Genomic DNA, 23,730 nt, shown 5'->3' on the forward strand with positions numbered 1-23,730 from the left:
ACATTCCCACCAGTGCCATGACAGTTTACAAATGCCAGGGCAGTGTCAAGCAGTTACCCTATATGGTCTAAAAAGGGGAAGAACCCTTAGTTCTGGGAACTGCCCATTTCTTTCCTGGAAAACTTATGAATAATCCACCCCTTGTTTAGCATATAATCAAGAAATAACCATAAAAAGGGGGAACCAGCTGCCCTCAGGCTGCTCTGCCTATGGAACAGCCATTCTTTTACTTCTTTACTTTCTTAGTAAACTTGCTTTCACTTTACTCTGTGGACTCACCCTGAATTCTTGTGCAAGCTCCAAGAACCCTCTCTTGGAGTCTGGGTCGGGACCCCTTTCTTGGTAATAGCTGTGTCATGGGTTATGGTCTTCACATTTGGCTCAGAATAAATCTCTTCATATATTTTACATAACAAGATTCAGCAGAGTTTGACTTTTTCCTCAACAAAGCTCTAAAATTGTGAGAGCAGCAGGAGACAGCCAAATGCATAGGCAAATAGGGGTAGGATTCTAGTGAAACCCCACCTCCAAGCCAAAGAGTTTAAAGCCTGAAAGCCAAGCTACAAGTTAGTTCCTCAGACCAGATTGAGAATTTGTCTTCCTGTTTGGTGTGCTTTCCTCTGATTGGTCCCCACCCTTCATCTATTTTACATATACCTACCTTTTCCTAAATGGTTTTCTACACTGTTGTGCTCACCTTTGGATGGTGTCTTTGCTTTAACCTTTTTTGCATACTCACAGACCAATCAGCATACACTCCAGATTCTGAGTCCATAAAGGGCCCCAGACCCAGCCACACACGGGAACCATGTCCCCGCACCCCTGCATTCCCTCTCTGCTGAAAGCCATTTTCATTACTCAATAAAATTCTTCTCTTCCCTCTTCTCCCTTCAGTGTCCCGTGTATCCTCATTCTTCTTGGGCATGGTGCAAGAGCTCAGGAACTGCTTAACATGGGTACAAGCTATAACACAGGTGAGCTATGGCATGCCAGTGTGGCTGAGTGAGACCCAGATGGGGCGTTGCTGTTTAGGGGGTTCCTGGCTTGCAAAGTGACTGAGAAGAAGGATCCTGCATTAATTGGATGAGCCGTGATGTAGGGAAAAATTGAATTGTTTACATAGTTTAGGACTTTTCTCCTAAAGAATGATCTTGATAAGGTATTTCAGGAGGTTAATAACCTTTCCTTTATATTAGTTCAGTAATGAATATCTTACTAATAAGGTGTATGATGTGTATGTATTTCACATTAAGCATGAAGTTAGAGAGGAGAATGTTTTAAAAGGCATTAACATCATGATTTTTCAATTTTTAAAAATCAAAATAATTAGCCTAACAATTTGTCATTATGAGGTATTTTTCTATCCTTAGAAAGATGGCAATTCAGCATCTTTCTTTAGAGTTTGTATTTTTTCTCTTGTTTCCATCGAGTGAAACATTTTAATCTTATTGATGGTTCTACTTGCACTGAGACACTGTGTGTGTGTGTGTGTGTGTGTGTGTGTGTGTGAGAGAGAGAGAGAGACAGAGTGAGAGAGAGGAGGTGGAAGAGAGGAAAGAATAAGGGCATTTATTTTGTACCTACACCAATATTTTCATTAGATACTTGGGGACAGGCATGGTCAAAGCTAATTCTTTTAGGGTAGTAAATTTGTTATGTTTGGGCAAGTGGAAAAGCCAAGGTCAATAAAGTTAAGATGCCTATAATAATTGTTCACTGTGAGGAAAATGCCTAAGAGATCCTAGTTCTTCTGAAATGATAAAGAACTTGTGTGCATGCATACTTTGTACCAGATTCTTTTTATATGGTAGCTGTAATCCTCATAAAAATTTGGCATGCTATTATTCTTTTCAACTAACTGAAGAGAAAATTGAGGAATAGTAATGTTGGGTAACTCGACCTAGATTACATAGCTGGTTGTGGTGAAGCTGGGATTTGAATGCAGACATGTCTGATTCCAGAGCCCATTCACTTTGAATCTTTCTGCTTGCTCTTCAGGGTCAAGATTCAGCAGATGACTTCTAGTTCCAACTTTTGTGAAGTTGCCCTGGTATCTTAGGCAGCTCACTTAACATTTCTGTGCTTCATTTTCATAAGGCATAATGTCTATCAAACAGAAATCGCTCAAAAAGTATTTTCTTTTTTGTTTCTTCTTTTTTTGAGTCTTGCTCTGTTACTCAGGCTGGAGTGCAGTGGCACGATCTCGGCTCACTGCAACCTCCACCTCCCGCGTTCAAGTGATTCTCCTGCCTCAGCCTCCCTAGTAGCTGGGATTACAGGCACATGCCACCATGCCTGGCTGATTTTTGTATTTTTAGTAAAGATGGGGTTTCACCATGTTGGCCAGGCTGGTCTGGAACTCCTGATCTAGGGTGATCCGCCCTCCTTGGCCTCCCTAAGTGCTGAGATTACAGCACTCCCTGAGTGCTGAGCCATCACACCTGGCCTCAAAAAGTATTTGTTTTGATAATCACCTACATATGGGGTTAATGTCAGGGTTGTCGTGGTTGATATATGTAGAGAGGATAGGGAGTAAGAGTTTCGGCCTGCTGGTGCACCAACACAACTTTGGGCTTATTTAACTTTTTTATGCTTTGGTTACTTAATGATAAAATGAGGAATCCTAAAACAACTGTCACTGGGTCATTATGAAGATTAGAATACATTTTAAGAATACTTATCATGGTGCTAAGTGCATAGAAATTACACTACACATTTTAACTCCCCACCGTTACAAAAGAAACTTTAGACAGGCAAGGACTTTGAAAACTGAGTGTTGAAAAAAACAGAAGTTTGGACTTGGTTTCAGTCCTTGCTTTGGTGAGGTGGTAATCTCATTTCAGTGTCTTTGGGACACAAAAAAATCACATTTCTCTGTGGCAACCTCTGACTCCAGTTTTGTAAGCAATCCAATGAGAAAAAAAAGATAAGAATTCAAGAAACCATTAGAAGGCATGTAGAAACTTTCTGGGGTTTAATACGTAAGTTTAATTTTCCAGTTTTCTTTACTGGGACACAGTTCTATAACCCTGAATATCTATGACTTTTCACTAAGACATAGAAATCTGAGAGCATGATAGAGGAAAAAAGATGGTGAAAATTAGCAACAAGTTTACACTTATGATCAGAATTTGAAAGATTCAATCTGTGTCTGTCTGTATTTACATTTGCTTATAATCCATATCTACTAATTTTAATGTAGAAAAATGACTAATTTCCCTCTTAAATGCCACAATTTGTACAGAAATTGGCACTTCGTCACCTTTTAAAAAATATATTACTGTAAAATATGTAGCTGAAAAAAGGTTATCTTCCATTCTGTAATGTAATTATATAGAATTCAACTTAGAGTTTCTTTCTGTGAAATTATGGGAATCTCTTGGAAGTTTGTGTTTAAGTGCTGTATTCCTTACCACTGCCCACTGGTAGATTTTAATGTTCAAGGTCCAGTCAGCATCCTTGAATAGAACTGAATTTTGCTTCCCTTTGTCAATATAGAAATGCTCTTCCAAAAACTGCAGTGTATTTACTGGAATATTCAAAACCCACTGGTAATTTATAAATAAATCTACTGGGCAAGAATTAACCTTTTTCTTTATTAGAAGAACTTAAATCCAATTGAGTGAAACCATAGGAGAATTGGATTGAAAGAGCTGATCAGGCTTTGCTGCAACTATAAAGAAAATGACATGAAAATGTACGTTCTGAAGAATTTAAAGAAACTGTAATACATTTTAAAATCTTGTCATTATAATATCAATATTGCACATCATAAGACTCTTCATTTCACCTGTGGGCAGTAGATAAATATTCAGGACTGAAATATTTAAAAGTGAAAGGTTGTGTCATTTCAATTTTATGAGAAGAGATTATATTTCAGGTCTGCTTTCTTAGGACTCTGACAGTGGAATTTTTGAGAAATTCCTCTTCACTCTAAAGCTGAAGGTGGAGCCCTTGTGCTGTGTCCAAGAGACATTCTCAGCATTAACTCTTCCAAACTTGCTTAAGCAGTTAGTTCTGCAGTTCTCAAAAGGACACAATCTAGACAAAAAAAAAAAAAAGTGGCTGTTTTCTAACTCTTGGATTATTACCTTGGATATCTTGTGGCTATATGGGATTTCACAGGACATGGGAAATCAACCAAAAACCCTGTTGAGGTTTGGAGTTTGAGGTTTTTGCAATGACTTGTGGTTTTGGCTATGTCTGGGGGAAGACAGGAAACTGTCATTGTCCGTGTCTGTGTGGGATGTTTCTCTAGAAATGTCTCTGCATGGCCTCAGTTTCACCATTTGTAAAATGAGTAGGTTCTCTTAGCTATCCAGATCAGCTTGCTCTTTGAAAGAATGGAACTGTCTGTGCTCCAGGTATGAGGGCAAGGGAAGAAAAGACATAAAAGACATTAACACACATGAAGTCCGTACTCTGTGTGCCCAGAACTTCACAATTGCGATCTCATTTTCTTTCCAACAAAAACCCTGTGAAGTAGATATTACTAGTACTCTTTTGTAGATAAAGATGCCCGAGGTCAGTGACATTAATTTCTGCAAAGACACATATTGAAGAAGCAATAGGACTGGGTTCTGGACCCAGCTTAGTCTAACTCCATTTTGGGGAGTATTGCTACCGTAATCAAAACTTTGTGTATACTTACAACATAAAATATGGAAAATAGTCTTTTTTTTTCCGAAATGAAAGCAGAATCTTAACTGAAAATAAATAGCATGAATTTAAACAATGTTGAAATATTAGTTTTGACCTATGAGTATAGTGAAAATAATTCACACATTGTTTTGGCAAAGGTGCTGGAGAAGAGGTACTGTCATGCTGGATATGCATGGATATAATTAACAAAATCCAGACTGTAAGCAAACCACAGGATAAAAGGCACCATTTCTTCAACAACAGCAACAACAACAACAACAACAACAACAAAATTTATAGGGGAAAGGCAAGAGCTAAAGAGAGAAGGGAAGCCTATACATTAGAAGAGACCTAGAAGAATATCAACCAATTGTATAAACACATCTTTCCCAGTTTGAAATTTTGAAAGGATTTGCAAATGGCTTTTTCAAACACTTTTATATTTCAGAAAATCTTTAATCTTTTTGGAATTTATCTAGGTGTAAGACAGAAGCAGTTTTCCAAATGGCTGTCTAGTTGTCGCAGCCCTCCTTATTGCATCAGTCACCTTTTCCTTGCTGCTTTGAGGTGCCCATAATATAAATTTCTGTGTGCTTTTGGGTTCATTCTTGCACTTTCTTGATTATCTCTTCATGTGCTGTTGCCACACTGTTTTAGTTATTTTGGCTTTGTAATGTTTAATTCCTCTTTGGGCTCGTCCCTGTTATACTCTGATTTTTTTTTCTAACCCAGATTTTTTTTTCCTAGTACTCTTGTGTGTTTATTATGTCATATAAATCTTGTAGTTAAGATTTCCCTACATTTATAGATTAAGGAGAAATAACATTTCTATTAATGTTGAGTCTTCCTATCTAGGAATATGTTATACTTTGATTTATTTATCATTTTAGATCCCTCAAGAGTATTTAAATCTGTTTGTTATTTAGATCTTGTTAATTATTTACTTACAATATTTATTCTTGGAGATTTACTTTTTATTGCTATTGATTTTTTGATACTTTATTCCATTATTCATTAGAAGTAGTTATTGTTTTTTGATATTAAAGCCATCAATTTTTGTATATTAATTTTACATCCAGCCTACTTAGTTGTATTTGCTTTTTTTGGTAACAAGTTTTTCATTTGGAATCTTGGATTTTTTCTTACATACAATCATATCATCTTCAAATACTAAACAACTTTACATATTTATTTGCGCCAGTTGGAACCCCCAGAACAATGTCAAATAATTGAAGTGAGGGAGGATAGCCATCTGTTTTTGTTTTACCGAAATTGTTTTCCAATGTTAAGCCATGTCTGCACTTCTGGTTCTACTCCAGCTGGTTATTATGTTAAATTATTGTAATATATTGCTGGATTCACTTTGTTAATATTTTTTAATCCTCACAAATGAAACTGATTTATAATTTCCTTTTTATTATACTCAATGAGTTTCATATCCAAATTAGTATTGCTTCATAAAATGAACTGTGAAGTTTTCATCTTTTCTATGGTCTGAAACAATTTATGACAAAGGAATTATCTGTTCCTTGAAGGTTTGGGAAAATGTGTCCCTAAAACATGAGTGTTTCATAATTATCTTTTTAATTCTTTGTATGGTAAGTAGTTTGTTAAAGTTTTTTACTGATTGCAGATTCAATATTCATAAAACATGTTCCAAGAGAAGTTTTATTTTATTTAGAGTTTTTGATTTATTGGAATGAGGCTGTACAGATTGTTTTCTGATAATTTTTCTGGTAATATAAATAAAATGTCATTTTTTCACCCCAATGAATTAATTGGCTAGGCAATGATTATCAATGGCTGCTACATCACAGAAACAGAAATGGTCAGCTCTTGATGGAAGTTCACAATGTCATCTATGAAGTTGTCTTATCAAATAATGGAATTTGAATCTTATGAAGCATCTAGATGTAACTACCAATATTCAGCAAATGAAGACTATATAAGAATATGTTAAACAGCACTGCAGGATATAATCAACAAAATCCAAACTGTAAGCAAACCACAGGATAAAAGACACCATTTCTTCAAGAACAACAACAACAACAAGAACAAAATTTATAGGGGAAAAGCAAGAGCTAAAGAGAGAAGGGAAAGCTATACATTAGAAGAGACCTAGAAGAATATCAACCAATTGTAATGTATGGATTTTATTTGGATTCTGGTTTAAACAAACCAAGAAAATTATAAGAACTAAAAAATATGAAAACTTAAATATGAACACTGAGTCTGTGATGATGATATAGTGTTGTCTTTAAAAAGAGATACTACCTTTTAGTGATACACACGGAATATTTACAGCTGAAATGGTTTGATGTCTGACATATGCTTCAAAATAATACAGGCTGCAGGGAGTGGATGGCAGATAGCAATGAACAAAATAAGCCATAGTAATTACTGAAGCTGGTTAATGGGTACATTAAGTTTTATTGTTCTGTTCTTTCTCTCTTTGTACATATTTGGCATTTTTCAAAAATGAAAACCAGAAATACTTTGAATTTCCAGTTACGTTTTCTTTTCATGATTAATAATGGTTATTCGACGTTTTCTTTTTTCATTTTTTGATAATGGGTTCCAGAAGTAAGTAAGTCTGTTAATTTTTACAAAGAACCAGGCTTCCATTTTATTAGTCTACATTTTTGAAATTTGATTAGTTTTCTATTATTTTCTGATTTTAAAAAATGCATGCCATTCTCCCTTCTTCAACTTCTTCTTCTTCTTCTTCTTTTTTTTTTTTTTTTTGGAGAGGGAGTCTTACTGTCACCCAGGCTGGAGTGCAGTGGCTTGATCTTGGCTCATTGCAACCTCCACCTCCTGGAGTTCTAGCCGTTCTCCTGCCTCAGCCTCCTGAGTAGCTGGGACTACAGGCGCCTGCCACCACGTCTGGCTCATTTTTGTATTTTTGGTAGAGACGGGGTTTCACTATATTGACCATGCTGGTCTCGAACTCCTGACCTCATGATCTGCCCACTTCGGCCTCCCAAAATGCTGGGATTACAGGCATGAGCCACTGCGCCCGGCCTCTTCAGCTTCTTTTTAGCTGTATCCTTAGATGCTGTCTGAGAGAGGAGTGAGGTTTGAATTTTTTCCCTGAGCATTTCAGTCCACAATACTGTATCTGATCACTCTCTTTCTTCTACGAGACTGAGGATTAATTTCACGATGCCACACATCTGTATTTACTTTAGTAATCTCTAGTAAGGCAAAATCTTCCTGGATTTTCATTATCACCCCCATTTTTGTCATCTGTACAGCAGTCTGTACATTGCCAACACCTCATTGTTAGAATCCCAAAGCTTCCTGTATCCTCTGGACCTGCACTGTTGATCAGTAAAGTGTCCTGTGTCTCCTCTCTTCTTTGCATCATGTTCTTTTCTTATTGTGATCGAAACCTGTGTATTCTGTGGGTTCAAAGCTCTTAAAAAAACACTGTATTTTCCTCTTGCCTCCTGCTCCATGTACCTCAAGTAGATGGTAGGATTTGTATACTCATTCTGTATTACCTCTTCTAGACCAGAACCCTGTCTTTCTTATAAAAACCCCTGCTCCTTCTGGAAATGTATAATCTCTTTTCCCCATAATGTCCCTACCTTATTGCACTGTCTTTCTTATGACTTCAGTGCCTATTATCATGCTTGGCAAATCCAGTTACTATCCTTCAACATCTGCTCTCTTAATTCCTTGAACTTTTAATGATCTTTTTCCTGTACTTTACCAGCATAGTTTTTGATGGTTAGCGTAGTTTAATTCTAAATTTTCCTTAATTTCTGTTTTTATAATATTTTATTATGAACACACATGATTTGGAAATATTTGCGACTAAACACACATATTCCCATCACCTAAATTCTACCATTAACATTTTATTGTACTTGCTTACCACACAGCTATTTGCCTACCCATTGCTCTATCTATGCATTAAGCCATCATATTATTTTTTGCATAAATTTCAAAGTAAATTGCAGATTTCAGTATATTTCTCTCTACATATTTCATCATGCATATCATTAACTACAGTTCAATATTCATTTACATGTTTATTTATTTATTTATTTATTTATTTATTTATTTATTGAGATAGAGTCTCGCTCCGTGGCCCAGGCTGGAGTGCAGTGGCACAATTTTGACTCACTGCAACCTCCGCCCGCTGGGTTCAAGCAATTCTCCTGCCTTAGCCTACCTAGTAGCTGGGATTACAGGTGTATGCTACCATGCCCAGCTAATTTTTGTACTTTTAGTAGAGATGGGGTTTTGCCATGTTGACCAAGTTGGTCTTGAACTCCTGACCTCAAGTGATCTGCACACCTCAGCCTCCCAAAGTGCTGGGTTTATTGGCATGAGCCACCGCGGTTCGCCACAATTTAAAAGTTATATGCAATGAAATGCCCAACTCTTAAGTGTGTCTTCACTGAATTTTGACAAATGCATATTGCTGCGTAATCCAAATCCAAATCAAGATATGGAATATTATCATGATCCCATAACGTTTCCTCATGCCCTGTCCCACTCGATCCATTACACTTCCGGAGGCAAGCATTGTTCTGATGTTTTAGTTCTATGGCTTTGCATTTGCTAGAATTTCATATGAATGAAATCAAATAGGTCTTTCTTTCTTGAACTGATTTTGCTATATTTTAAAATTAATTTTATTTAAATAAAATTTTTATTTCAAAATACTTTTAGATTTACAGAAATATTGCAAAGATAGTACAGAGAGTTCTCATATACACCTCACCCAGTTTTTCCTATTGTTAACATTTTACATTACTGTGGTACATTTGTTACAACTAAGGAACCAACATCAGTACATTACTGTTAATAGATTTCTACACTTTATTTGAATTTTGATAGTTTTGAAAAATAATGTCCTTTGTCTGTTCCAGGATCCCATCCAAGATATCACTTTACATGTCTCTTTGGCTTCGTCTGGTTTGTGAGAGTTTCTCAGTCTCCTAATTTTTAATAACTTTAATAGCTTTGAGGTCAGTCAGGTTATTTTGTTGTTGTTGTTTGTAGCATATCCCTTATTTTGGGTTTGAAGTATTTTTTTTCCATGATTAACATGCAGGAAGGAAAGAAAATCACAGAGATGAAGTGCCATTCTTCTTGTATCATGTTAAAATCTGACTGAGGTAGCACTTGTCAGGATCTCCAGTGTAAATTTACCTTTTCTTCCTTTCCATACTCCTTTTTTTTTTTTTTTTTGAGACGGAGTCTCGCTCTGTCACCCAGACTGGGGTGCAGTGGCCAGATCTCAGCTCACTGCAAGCTCCGCCTGCCGGGTTCACGCCATTCTCCTGCCTCAGCCTCCCGAGTAGCTGGGACTACAGACGCCCGCCACCTCGCCCGGCTAGTTTGTTGTATTTTTTTTTTTTTTTTTTAGTAGAGACGGTGTTTCACCGTGTTAGCCAGGATGGTCTCGATTTCCTGACCTCGTGATCCGCCCATCTCGGCCTCCCAAAGTGCTGGGATTACAGGCTTGAGCCACCGCGCCCGGCCTCCTACTCTTGTTCTTCGTAAGCAAGTCACTAAGTGCAGCTTACACTTAAATGGTGGAGAGTTAAGCTCCTTGGTGGGGCAGTGTCTACATAAGTTATTTGAAATTCTGTATGGGAGATCTACTTTTTTATGGAAAATTTATTTTTCCTTTACCAATATTAAAATATTATTAATTTCTATTATATTATGAGGTAACGGCAAAATGATCTCTACTTCTTGCAAATTATGGCTTCAGTAAGAGTTCAAAATATGATTAATTTTGTAAATGTTTTAAGGGCATTCGAAAAGATTATATATGCTCTATTTTTTAGATATAAGAAACTTATTTTTACTGAAGTATTTTATGACCTTTTGCAATATTTGATTACTTGATATGTCATTTTAAATTAAGTATATGAAGTCTCAACATTATTATGTTTATGAGTGCTTATATTTTTAGTGTTTATTCATTTATATATCTTTACTTTGTGTTATTAGGAGCATAAATTTTCTTTTCCTGTTTGTTTGCTTTTGGGTGTAATGTAATTTTTACTAAAATGAAACAGCTTGCTCTAGTTCATTTAATACCTTCTGTCTTGAATTCTATATCTAATATTTGTTTTACCATACTTGCTTTCATTTTGTTTGCACTTATAGGTATACCTTTGTGCACACCTTGTAGTCAAACTTTTTTTCTTTTATATAGCATATAGCTATATAAAACTTAATTATATATATATTTTCTTGTTAGAAGAATATAATTTGGTTACATATATAGTGATTCCTGACACATATAGGGTTATTACTTCCTTCATACTTAATGTTTCTGTTTACCTATATTTCCTTTTCTTCTGTCTTATATTTTACTAAGTAAATTTTTTCCTTATTGTTATTTTATTGTTTTAGATCACATTAATTTTAGTAGTTCCTCTTAAATTTTAATGAATACATTTTAACCTAGTTTTCTAAAACTTTAAAAGTGATTAATACTTGTATCTTTCTGAAAACAAGATATAAGTATTCTACCACTTTTCTTCTCTTGACATTCTGCATTTTTTTCTTTTTTCTTTTGCAATCATGTCTTCAATTTCCAGTACAATATTGATTACCTTTTAAGATAGTGCTTTGTTGTTTTACTTACAAAATATCTTAAGTGTCAAAGTCTGTTTTTTTTTTTTTTATCTTATGTTGCTTATATAATGCCTATTTCCTCTAAAGTTAGTTTTAATGTTTATTTTTATCTTTCTCTTTCATGTTCTTGTTGTTCTCAGATGTCTGGAGTTTGTTTTTTTTCAAATTTATACATAAAAGATAAAGTTGATTAAAAGACTAGATGGCACGTGAGTCCTCAACAGTTTTGTTAGCTTGTTTAAGAAACAGGACTGTCACAGGATCGGGAGGACTAACTACCAGCTAACTCTTTGTAAATAATGTGTACAGGGCATAGGTTATCTTCTTAGGATGCATGGAGGGTGGGTACCAATCTCATGCTCTCTACTTCTGTCAAATTAAGGATGGCTTTGCTCTGAGTATAGAATAATTTATTGTGGTAATAATATAGCTATTGCAATAGCAAACACTTGTTGGGTGTTTTATATAAATTAACTAATACTCCCACAATTCTGTGAGGTAGAGACTATTATTTGATATAACAGATAAGAAAACATGTACCAAGGGCTTTAATTCACTTGTTCTACCTTATGCATTTAATGTGTTAAGGCTGTATAACTATAAATATGAATACCACTAGTCATTCAGGCTCCAGAGGCCATCCTCTTAACTACTGTAATTCTTGCTGCCTTTTACTTGAAGAGGAAAAAAAAAATTCATTTTAGTTTTGCACAGAGCTGCCTTTTCCCCTCTGTATGTCTGCACTCAGCTTATTTCTGCTTCATTTCTAGGCCCTGTGATTAGGACAGGAAAATTCCTTTTTCAATTCCTCTCCTGTGTGTCCTTCTCTACTCTTGCTACTATCACCAGACCTCCCACTTTGTTTAGAGTAGTGGCATGTAATCAAATTTTCTGCTATAATAGAAATGTTCTGTGGCTGTTCTGTCCAATACAGAAGCCACTAGCCACTCGTGTGTTACCATATTGGACAGCATAGGTTTAGAGAACTGTTTTTCACTGTGTTCTATCTGGGATGCATGTTACAATCAGCCTGTCTGTACACACAGATGTTGGCTGGAAACTGGCCCACTCGTTAATTACCTTGAGGGCTGCTCCATGTCCTGCTGCTCCTTCCAGTTCTTGTTGACTCTAAACTTGGAGTTTTGTTGTATCACCACTGGGAAAAGTGGCTCTGTAGTGCCCCTCTCTTTTGTTTCTCTTTGATTGTCTCTCTTACTTGGACTCACTCTTCTGTCAATCTTATTCTATTTGCTCTCTGCTTTTCAGAAATTTCTTCACAGTTTGGCTCACTGATGAAATGATTTTCTATTTTCCAGAGTTTGTTAGTGTTTAAAAAAATATGTGTTTTTTGGTATTTCCCTAAGATTTTAGGAAGGAAATAAAGGCATGTACATGTGATTATTTTATGATCTTGAGTCAGATAGTTAATGTGCTTTCAATGATTTTACATAATATGTAATGTAATGGATGAACAATTATAACACAAGTACTTTCTCTTTTCTGGAGCCACTAAGAAATTATTGTTCTTATTTAATATTTCAGAATAGAAGAAATGGTCTTTGTACCATGGGTAACTGTAAGCTATTTGGACCTCTTTTAGATGAATATAAGCAAGGATATTTTATTTTATATAATCTTTGCTCCTTTGTAAATAATAGATAGTCCTCTTTTCCTCTCTCCCTTTATCCTTCACCTCTTCCTGTTTCCTTTCTCTGGCTGGTGCAGATAAGAAGTTCAAGTATATTGGTGAGCAAACTTTCTCTTATCAGGTTTTGTGTTTTTTTTTTGGTTCATATAAACATTGTAGTATTTGTGAAGACTTATTGCCCTTTCATTTTATTTTCTTTTTTGGCTTATTCACAATGAGGCTATTGGTCACTAAAATAAAGGATGTGTTTCTGGAGGGACACCAATAATATTTCTGAATTGCAATAGGAAGTTAAGAGGCTGCACAGCAGATGATATCATAATGCCTCCTACTCATACAACATTCTGATATGGGGATATGTGATGTTCATGATGTTTCAAACATCTATTAAGTTTGCAGAGTGTCATGATCGGACTGTTCTTGGAGTGGGTGCAAGAGAGTAATTTTACTTTTGAATCATAGTGTAACAATGAAGCCTTTTAAAGATAAGGCATGAGAATAGTAGGTGCTATTTTGGCTTTGAACAAAAATATTCCAGTGAACTCTATCTGCTTCCATCACGAAGGCACCTGGTGAGAAACACCTGCTGCTCCCCTCTTCTATCATTAAGGAACTTGATGTCAGGAAATAAAACTCTTCCACTGACATGTTCTGAAAAGAGAGGTTACAAAATGTTATATGTCGAGAAGGCTTTGATTTTGAGATGATAGCTTAGATCCACTGTGCTTTTCCTCCTCAGGATAAGTGTGTCAATATTTTTAATGACATTGGTCATGGATATTATTTTATAGGATCTCCTTTCAGCAACAGACATTATGAATATTTTGGTCAATATTCTTTCAAAATATTTTCCATGCTGTATGTAAGTAAATATATACTTTTATAATACTATAACCATACCAAACATACTAATTTAGGACATGTAAATTCATGTACATTTCTTCATGTTGTTAAATAGTCTTCTGCAACATCATTTTATTTTATTTTATTTGAGATGATGTCTCACTCTGTCACCCAGGCTGGATTGCAGTGACACTACCTTGGTTCACTGCAACCTCCGCCTTCCAGGTTCAAGTGATTCTCCTGCCTCAGCCTCCTGAGTAGCTGGGACTACAGGCACGTGCCACCATGCCCAGCTAATTTTTGATATTTTTAGTAGAGACAGGGTTTCACCATGTTGGCCAGGATAGTCTCGATCTCTTGACCTGGTGATCTGCTCAGCTAAGCCTTGCAAAGTGCTGGGATTACAAGCATGAGCCACCGTGCCCGGCCAACATAATTTTAAATGGCTACAGTGTTCTAACAAATAAATGTACTGTATTTAATATCTCATTATTAAACAATCACAAATAGTGCTGTGATGAACACATCTGGATAGTTATTTTTGACAATATCATTGATTATTTCCTTAGAGTGAGGTTTCTCAACCTGGCACTATTGGGGAAGGATGTTTATTGGCATTTGGGGAAGGATAATTATTTGTTGTAGAGGACCATCCTGTGCACTGTAGAGCATTTAACAACATCCCTGGCCTCTACCCACTAGATGCTAGAAGCATCCCTACCCTGGTGGTGACAGCCAAAACTGTCTCAAGACATTGCCAAATGTCCTTGGAAGCCAAAATCTTCCCCCATTGAGAACCAGTGCCACAGAGTAAATTATTTAAAAAAGAATTCTCACACAAATCATACGCACAGATTTAATTTTAAAAAAATCTATGTGGGTTTTATTTTCACTTTAGATAAAGTAATAGAAAGTTATGAAGAGACAACTTTAAATTTGTGGAAAATGTTTTTCCTAAACCAAGGGTGTCCAATCTTTTGCTTCCCTGGGCCACAATGGAAGAAGAATTGTCTTTGACCACACATAAAATACGCTAACATTAACAATCACAAACAATCTTATAATGTTTTAAGAAAGTTTACCAATTTGTATTGGGTTGCGTTCAAAACTGTCCTGGGTCACATGCAGCCCACAGGCTGCAGGTTGGACAAGCTTGCAAACCTTTCCTACCAAAGTTCTTAAGGGATAGTGTACCTGGTGATAAATACAGGTGGGGTCCTATTTTATTGTTAGCTACAGAAAAATCTTTCTTTAAGTGATAAAGCTCACAGATATGGAATGAGAGAAGACCCAGCTCTCAAACTGCTTATCTTTTTGACCACATAATATTTCATAATTTCAGATTCTGTAACCACATTACACATTTTTTTACACATAATGTTTTCCTTTTCTAAGCAGTAAATAGACTGATTAAGTGTTTGGATTTGGAATGAGTTAAAGTAAGATTCCGATATGGTATCTTACCAGTTTCTAACTAGTTAATCTTGGGCTGCTTTAATTCTCAGTTTCTGTAACTGTAAGATGGGAATAAGGTCAACCACCCAGAGTGGTTGGAAAAATTAAAAGTCAAAAATTTTTAAGGCTCTTGATAATGCTTAGCATCTAGAGAGCACTCACAATAGTATCCAACCCCTCCAAATTGAAAGAATAATAATTAATTTCCTCAAATTAATTTTGTTTCACTACGCTCTCTAAGGAGGCATTTTAGCAGTAAAAGTTGTCTCAAAAGTTTTTGCTGGTTGAGTAGATTAAGTTGTAATATTTTAGGGATGTGACTTTTATAATTGTGTAAGAGACAGCACGATAGTTATTTCTTAATGAGTTATTTGGAACAGGAGCCCATTGGATGTGGGAAAAAATACTAGAAATTTGATTTTCTATGTATTTTAAATGTCATCTGTTTTAATTTCTATTTTTATATTTGGTAATATTAGTAAAATGGTGTGATGTATGTGACTTTGTGACTGCTTGCTCAAAATTTCTTTATTGCTGGTGTGAGAGCGACATCTGTTTTGGAGAACACTGACTGAAGGTAGTTTTTTGTTGTTTCTGTGTTTTGGGAGAGAGAAAAGGAGTTGTAAATCTCACTGACTGTCAGAATCCCCACAATTCACTGTGTGTTTTTTCAACATTATTATGCTTAAAGTTTCATTATTCTTGCAGTTTTCAATCACAGCAGAGGTATATTTTAAAAGTTCCCACCCCAGTTGTTCTCTCAAGATTGATTGAAGAGGGGAGCAGGATGCAGCATTTGCCTAAGTCACAGATAGCACCTAGGAAGATTTTATTTCTCTCTGTTTTAGAAATGTAAAATAAAACACAAGATTCTTTCTCTTTTGAAAAATATAAGCTAGCTATCGAGCGACAACAATGGCCAAATTAACTCTCGTCCTAGTCTGTCTCTCCGTTCCTCCTTTGAAATAAGAATACCTTGAAGAAATGGAGACATTCCGTGATGGAAGGCATATACTATGTTATCAGGTTTTAGAAGCTGGTGGAAGGGAGTGGGTTGTGTGCGTGTGTGTATGTTTGTGCACACTCGGTCATGTTTTAATAGGGGACCCAGTATTCACTGAGTTCCTGGTGTCTGACAGGCTCTTTATACTGGACACTTACCATCCAATTTCACCTTCACACAGGCAAGATAAGAGAGATGAGAATCTCCTGCCCTTCTCTTGTAAACATTTTTTGTCAAATAAAGAAAGAATAGGTGGGAAGTTAAGGTCCTATTGTATCCACATTGACTTCACCCTGCCCCTGCTACCTTAGTGTTCCACTCCACAGACTTATTGCTATTTTATACTTCCAGAAATTTCTATGTACACAAGGAAAAAAATATGTATACACTGTTTTCACAAGTGAGAATCATAGAATGGAAATGGAAATCATGTGAGAGCGATTGCTAATATCAAACTATTTTTCTTCATTTTGCAATATCATTGGGATAATTTCCATATCAATATATATAGATTTACCTCATTCTTTCTAGATCCTCATGACATTCCACTGCATGGATTTACTATAATTAATTTAGCTACTTCCTTATAAAACACTGTAATATCATCTGTATGCATCTCTGAACACTTATCTAGGGTTAAGTTTATAAAAATGGGAATTACTGTTTCAAAATGTATGCATGTTTAAAATTTAGATTCAACAACAAGAGTGCATCAATATATCCTCCCATATGTGAGAAATTTTTTCTCAAATTCTCATATTGTTTAAATTTTAAGGTAAAAATAGCATTTAATTTTTGCCTTAACTTATTATTCTTGAATAATGAGTGAGATTGAGCATCTCTTTGTAAGCCTATTTGCATGTGCATCTCCTGGAAATAAGTGGTTTTATAATCATTATCAAGAAGGCCCTGCCATTGTACTGGTTGCATCTCTGTTTTTGTACTTAGGGTCACTAAAGAAGCCAGAGTGGAGGCTGCAGGGAATACGGATTTAAATGAATTTTGGCTGTACCATCAAGCAGTCTGATCACTGAGGAAATATCAAAAGCTTCACCCGAGTGACTCATCACCCAAATTCGACAGAGGTAATAGAATAACTTACATTGCTCAACCTTTTGGCTATTTAGTTGGCTTTGTGAGATCAATGGTGCCCACGTTCTCTGCTGGATTTTGCTTTGGGAAAGAGATTTATTGGTTAGATCTCACATTACAATGCCATCAGTGTCTTTGGGACCCGATTCCCAATACTCAGAAGCATAGAACAAAATTATTTAACATCTTGGCCTCAGGTAACAATATCTACTTCATTGAGTTGGATCAGGCATCAAATTCTGTGGGGATATACTATTGTCCAGTGCATGAGCTCTCCTTCATCTTGTTTCATTATTTTCTGAGACTTTGGTTTGTATTGGATAGTGAAAAGCTTGTGGCTAGAGATAAACCCAAGTGGCAATTTTAGGAGACATGTGAAATAAAAATGTGACTGGTCATGCATATGGATTATTAGATGTATAATGTATAATATAGCTTTCTATATGTAGTGTTACCTAGATTGGGCACATGTGCTATTATTATGCTTTTAAAATGTATTGCTTTTTTCATGAAGTTCAGATGGTCTGACTAGTTTATATTCTCTAAACATTTCTTGTTTTACTATTTCGTCAGCTTCTACTCTTAAAATTCACTGCATGGTCTCTACAGACAAGAAGCAAAGGTTCTGCACTGCTACAGCTTTCCGTTAAAAGACAGAGTGTCCACATTTTCTCTCATTTTACTCTGAGACGGCCAGTCTGTTTTGTAGTCTCCCACACACACTTTTCTTCTCTCAAAGACATTTCCAAGTTTAATATTATATTTTTAAAAAGCCTAGAATCATGCAGGCTTTAAAAGAAATACCAGGAATTAAAAACAAGAAATAACTCCCATATAGAGCCCTTTACCACATCTGTCTAACAATTATAGCAATGCCTTTGCTAGTTAAATTATTGCAGAATTGTTAATATCATCCACTTTTCAAAAGCACTAAAATAAAATTGTTTAGAAATAATGTCATTTATTTAAAAAATTGGGCAGAATAAGGAATATATGTCTTTATATTGGTATAAGATGATTAAATATTTTTTATGGAAAATGAGACATTTCAAAGATTAATCTTAACAGGGAAGTCTTTTCCTATGTAAATATTTTATCACTTTACACTGTATAATATTGGAGATTTTCTGATAATTTGTGGTTTTGAAAATTATGGGGTCTTAGAATTTGTTCATTTGAAGATCTTTTAGCTTTTATTATGAGGGTACACTGACCAAAACAAATTATATGTCTCATGTTATTCTTCATAGTGCATCTAGTCTGGTCACATGGAATCATGTAGCTCCGAAATAATAGTGAAAGAAAGCTATAAAAGAGGAAATTGCATGTAATTGTAGTAAAGGATAAGCGTTTACTGAACAGACAGAAAATACCAAAGACATACTTGCTCTCTGTGCCTGTGTAATCAGTGATGCGTTAGTAATATTATTTTGTATAAAAAAGACTTTTTAAAATGTATTACATTTTTCTGTACTGAACAGCGTAAAATAATCGAGAGTGATCTGTAATTCTTGCCAGAAAGAGACTTTGACATTGGATAGGATCACTTTTACAGTCTGTTCATTTATCCAACAAGCATGTAGGATTCGAAGGTAGGTTTCTTGTATGGACACTGCTAGGTACAGAATTTGAGGTGTATACGTTAGTGGTAAAAAGTTCATGTTAGTGTATGTTAGTGGTGAAAAGATCAGTAATCATTGCACAGGGCATGGAGAGCAATCTTTTTTTTAACTTTTTAAAAATTATACTTTAAGTTCTGGGATGTATGTACAGAATGTGCAGATTTGTTACAGAGGTATATACATGCCATGGTGGTTTGCTGCACCCATCAACCCGTCATCTACATTAGTTATTTCTCCTAATGCTAACCCTCCCCTAGCTCCCCCACTCCGTGACCAGGCCCTGGTGTGTGATGTTCCCCTTCCTGTGTCCATGTGTTCTCATTGTTCAGCTACCACTTATGAGTGAGAACATGCGGTGTTTGACAGGAAATGATAATATAAAGAAGAATGAGAAGTAGTCATCAAAGGTAAAAATGATGTAGTAATCACTGCTGATTTTAGCACGGTGTTTACTAATTTCCCACCATTAGTGAAGGACTTGACCATCCATTGTGAATATTATGTCATCCTCTCTTCCCAACATCCAACTGCCTCTTTTTCCTTATCTTATACCTACTGTGCAGCTTATAGATGGAAAGATGCTTTCCAGGATTTGTAATCCCTTTCTCTGTGCTAGGGTGAGCAGGTCTCAGCCAATCAGTGCAAGGAATTCCCTTGCCCCAGGCAATGGTTCAAGAATGGGACTTTGTGAATGTGAATGGGAAGAGACATTTCTCATGTGAATGGGAAGAGCCATTCACATCTGGACTACAGGCCATGAGAGGTTTTCTGAGAATGACTGTAAAAGCTCTCTCACTATTTTGGGAGAACTTTTTGCAGTGATCATTTTGTTCATTCCTTTGCTTTGGATGAAGAAGCTCCTTCTACCTGTGAGGGAAAGCAAGCCTGCTGACTCCACAGAAGGCTGAACAGAGGGAGAAAAAAAGAAAACAGTTCTTAAATCTGTGGCTTAGCCACTGAAATCAAACCCAGCCTGAAGACTCTCTTTTCTCTGGACTTTGAGATTAGTGGGCCAGTAATACACTTTTGTTGCTTATGCTAGTCTGAGTTATGTTTTCTCTTCCCCTCAACTAGTCTGAATTATACCCAGAAGTTATCTCTTCCATCTTTATAATGATTCCGTGAAATAGATGTTATTACTGTTATCATTTTAGGGGTGAGGAAACTGAAGTCTTAAGGTTAGATCACTTGTCCTGAACCACAGTGGTACAAAGTGGAAAAGTCAGGACTTTACCTGCACAGTTCAATCCAACGACCACATTCTTAAGCACTGTATTCTACAGCTTCACATGCTTTGTTGATCCAGAGACAATGTCAGTCAACTTAGAAATGTAGAAAACGTATCACTATGGTGGAAGCATTTGATCTGGCCTGTGGTTAGAACTTAAATCAACAAGAGATGCAGCTGCATCAACAGCTTTAGAGTAGAGGAGGTAAAGTAGCTGAGGCTGGCATCTAATCTCTGTGTAGTTCCTTAAGGGGGTGATAGGAGATGGGACCCGTAGGAAAGCTTGGGGGTCCCACAGAGTTTAGAAGACAAAGATTGAGATCAGAAAGGCATGGCAAAATTAGATGGAGGAGGTTAATAAAAGGAGGAGTCCCTGAAAGGGAATGGTCAAACAGTGGAGGAATCACAAACATTGAGGCTGGTGCCCACCTACCTGTAGGGATGGTGGGGTGAGGAATGGGTTACAAAAGAAAATGATCACCAGGATCTGCATACACTTAGGAGTTCAGTGTCATCACCATCAGGGAAGAGCCATGTTTCAGTGTAGGAGAGAAGGTGGAGGAAGTATTGCCGGAAGGACTGAGTCAGAATGTGTGTATAAAGGTTCAAAAAAGCACAGTGAAGGATTGGTTACCAGGGGTATGGAGGATAGATGTATGAGGATAACTATGCTGAGTTTGAGATGGCTAGTGGGCTGGAAGCATGTGCATTTTGGTCACTAGCGATTAAAACTGGGAATTGTGGGAAGGAAAGAGGCTGTTTCCAGCTTGAGCTTCTTCCCAGCTTACATTTACATACGTGGATTCCTTCACAATTCTAACTGCCAGTGCACCATGTCCTGCCGGCAGAAGGGAACTGAGGTGGCTATGGCAACCTGAAAAACCTCAAACTATTAATAATCACAAATATATGGAGGCTGAAATTCTTTAAAAACAATAACATCAGCAGTGGCAGTGGCAACGGGAACAAACATAGTAATTTGTAACTCTCACCTCTGGAGAAACACAGAGCTACATATATTATTTTTTAATAATCAGTCACAAATTAACTAATTGCTGCAGTCCTGAAACCCACTTTTCCCTGTAGCTTGTCATTATCTGCAGATGTCAAAACAAGTAAAATAAATGGACTAGATTTCCTTGAGATGTTTGTTGGTAATAAGTGTTTGCCTCAAAAAAATTAAAAATTGTGTGTCTGGCAGCAAAAGCTCCTTCGTAGGTTATTACTTTAAAGTTTCTTTTTTATCTTTGAATAGCTGGTAGAGATTGTTAGACTCTACCTTCCTCCTTTTCTGAATCATCAAATTCAGTGGTCAGTTGAAGAATCACTGATTAAAATCCACTGTGGCGTTGCAATTAAAAATGCACATCCCTGGTTCCCCACCCTAGAGATGTGGATTCATTAAGTCTAGAGTAGGACCCAGGAATTGGTATTTTAAGTGAGCTCCCCAACGTAATTCTGATGGTGAGATGGTGAGAAACAAAGCTCTAGTCTTGGAGAGCTGGTGGCTGAAGATTACAATAGGGAGGTGTGCTTTTCTGTTTTGGAATTTGTTTTAGTTGTTTTTCTAACCCGATTCTTTCTTCTTCATCATAAATCTTTGCTCCTAGAGACAGAGTGTTATGATGGAAAAAGCTCATGAGGTCTGGATTGGAGTCCCTGGTATGGCATTTATAAAAGGTGAACCCTAGACTGAGACAGGTAAACTTATTCTGAGTCTCAGTTTCTCCATCTTTGAGATGGCCCTAAGAGTTTTCCTTAGAGCTCTAGGGATGATGTTTAGAGAGTATCTTATCCAATACCTAGTGTATAATAAGTGCTTAAATAGTACTATTATTATGACCTTGATTTCTCCTTGGCACTAACTTATTACACCTGCCTCTGGGGTTGCTGGCACAGAAATGTTACCTTGTAGAGGATTGCATGTGTCGTACACACACTAGGGGAATTTTTCTGCTCTTTTACTCCCCTCTTTCCCTTTTCCTTAGGCTTAGAATGAAAGCCCATTAGGGAGGACCTGAGCCCAATGATGAGGTGAAGAAAGGGAAGTGGTCCTCAAGAGAAAACAGCAGAGCAAGAGTATGCCGGCAATGAGATTCTCAGAAACCCCCAATCCTGTGCAGGGAACTAAATGAAGTATGGTGCTATCAGCATTTGTAGCGTCCGTTGGTGGCACTGAGTAGAGGAAGTGGATGCTATTATCTTTGTCATATCTGCCTTTTCTTCTTGAAAGTTGACAAGGTGAGGTTGGTTGGGGACAGAAGTTAGAGAAGGATTCCCTTGTTAACATTGTCTTGTCTGTGTTCTGTGTCCCCTCTGTGTACTATAGACACAGCGACCTGGTGAAATGGTGGAGAGAGAAAGAATGCTCAAAGTTCTGTGTGTACTGCTTGTGCATTCCACAAAACCTGTTACCCATCTGGTGTTTTGGCATGATAGAAGTTTCTAGTTTCAGAAATATCATGGAACAGGGGCTTGTGGATGGGGTAGATATTTTAACTTTTGGCTTGGATCGTGGATTCCGTAAAGATAGAATTTCTTGGAAATTCTCAATATATTTCTTAATGCAGCAGTGTGAAAGGGCTTTAATAGTTTTGATATAGATTATAAATTGATGGCTTATGGACAGAATTTCTCTTTCGAATTGTCTACTTCTTATCAGTATTATATTTAAAAAATGAAATTTCTCCAATGTAAACAAATAATCAAACAAAAGCAACCAAGAAATTTTGCCTTTAAATTCAAATTTCTGGGTTTTTTTTTTTTTTGAATAGTCCAAACACGTGACAATATTGGCTGAGGAGCGGGAATTGAATGTACCAGTTTGTCACAGGCGCCAGCTGCTCATTATTTTCTTGCCTGGCCTGCCTTGCATAGAATGGGAGCTCAGACTTGAGCTACCAGCTCTAGACTCACACGCTCCCTGGGTATAAGTACCCTGCTCTTCCAATTATCGTATATAAGACTCAGAGACATTGGGAGCTCAGACTTGAGTACCAGCTCTAGATTCACACTGCCCTGGTATAAGTACCTGCCCTTCCAATTATCCTATATAACTCTGAGCAAGCTAGTTAATCTTTGTGTTAGTTTTTTGTCTGCAAAATAGGAATGATGTCTTCGTCAGTTTGGGCTGCTATAACAGAATAAAAAGGAAAAAACTTCCCCACAGCACTGTTGTTACATCTTAGAAGAAATAACCCAAGTACCATATCACTTATGCAATTCATATGTAAGTTTCCTCAATTGTCCTGCAATTATCTTATGTGATTTTTCTAAAAGAAGGGTCCAATGTTCACATATTTGGATGAATTTTAACCTCTTTTAATCTAGAGAAGTCCCTCCATCTTTTTTTACATGTTAAAGCGAGGTATAGTTGACGTAAAACTGCATATTTTTAAGTGTATAATTTGAGAAGTTTAAATATGTTTACATCATGAAACTATCATCACAATCAAGGCAATGAATGTATATGTCACCCCCAAAGCTTTTTGGTTCCCCTTTGTAAACTTTCTCCGTTGCCCTCACTCTACTTTCCTCCTTCATCCTCCGGCAACCACTGATCTTTCTGTCACTAGAGATAATTTGA

General features: G+C 36.5%; 1 long non-coding RNA gene across 1 annotated transcript in view; it reads left to right on the plus strand.

Moving 5' to 3' along the window:
- Positions 1-891: 891 nt before the first annotated feature.
- Positions 892-23,730, plus strand: part of LOC108540036 (uncharacterized) — a 35,554-nt gene continuing 12,715 nt past the window's right edge. Inside the window, exons 1-2 of the long non-coding RNA XR_001888564.1 lie at positions 892-974; positions 17,151-17,287. This is a non-coding gene — a long non-coding RNA (uncharacterized LOC108540036). The remainder of the gene's footprint in view (positions 975-17,150; positions 17,288-23,730) is intronic.

Source organism: Rhinopithecus bieti, unplaced genomic scaffold, assembly GCF_001698545.2.
Source record: "Rhinopithecus bieti isolate Rb0 unplaced genomic scaffold, ASM169854v2 scaffold_15850, whole genome shotgun sequence".
NCBI lineage: Eukaryota > Metazoa > Chordata > Mammalia > Primates > Cercopithecidae > Rhinopithecus > Rhinopithecus bieti.